We start from the raw sequence: 1,015 nt of genomic DNA, 5'->3' as shown, positions 1-1,015 counted from the left end.
TCTACTGATCGAGGTTCTCAGGGTTGCAGACTCAGAAGTCTGTGGTGCCAGGTGGCTAAACTAATGCATGAGTGGGATGGGAGCAGCATGCAGCAGCCAGGAGGGTGTATGCCCTTTCTGAAGAGCAGCCAAACTCAGCCCCTGCCTAAAGTTGCCATTAGGAAGTAGGGGCTCAGTCTTGGCACATCAGATATTTTAAAGACAAACCAGAAATCTAGACCTGTATATGAAGTCTGCCCATTTCTAAATGTTAGTTCATTTTCAAACATAGCAGAAGTGTAGGGTTGCGAGAATTAGCAAACAAAAATATAGGATACCCAGTTAACTTTAAACTTAAAACATTTAAATTTATTCAAAACATTTTTAGTATAAGTATGCCCCAAATATTGCATGAGACATACTTACACACACATACACACACACACACACAAAACTATCATTTATCTGAAATTTAACTTAAAATTCTACATTCATTTTTCAACTTTAAATGGGACCCAAACACAATTTGTGGGCTGCATATGTCCCATAGGGTACCAGTTTACATCTGCCATGGTGTGTACTCTGCTCATTGAGCGGAGCAGTGTAGAACAGCTAGGAGAGACAAACTTGTTTGTCAGTGTGTCCTACTGTGGTGGCTTGAGTGTTGCTGTGAGGATGGAGACTATACCACCGGTGTTTCAAATGCCAGCAGGGTTACCCATGGTGGACAGGTTTCAGTGGAGCCTCTATACTGAGACAGACTTGGAAGAAAGAAGAGGCCATCCACTTCTCAAAGAATTGGCCAGTGAAAACTTTATGAATAGCAGTGAAACATTGTGCAATATAGTGCCGGAAGATGAGCCCCTCAGGTCTGAAAGCACTCAAAATACAACTGGAGAAAAGCTGCCTCCTCAGAGTAGAGATGACATTAATGATGTGGATAGAGTAAAGCTTGCAGGACCCCCATTTGCTGATGTGACATATCTCAAAATGAGAAGAAACAGTTACAAGCATCCATTAATGACTGGAACATGGA

Source organism: Orycteropus afer, unplaced genomic scaffold, assembly GCF_000298275.1.
Source record: "Orycteropus afer afer isolate SDZICR_OR568_19922 unplaced genomic scaffold, OryAfe1.0 scaffold00430, whole genome shotgun sequence".
Taxonomy (NCBI): domain Eukaryota; kingdom Metazoa; phylum Chordata; class Mammalia; order Tubulidentata; family Orycteropodidae; genus Orycteropus; species Orycteropus afer.
This window is presented reverse-complemented; position numbering follows the sequence as displayed.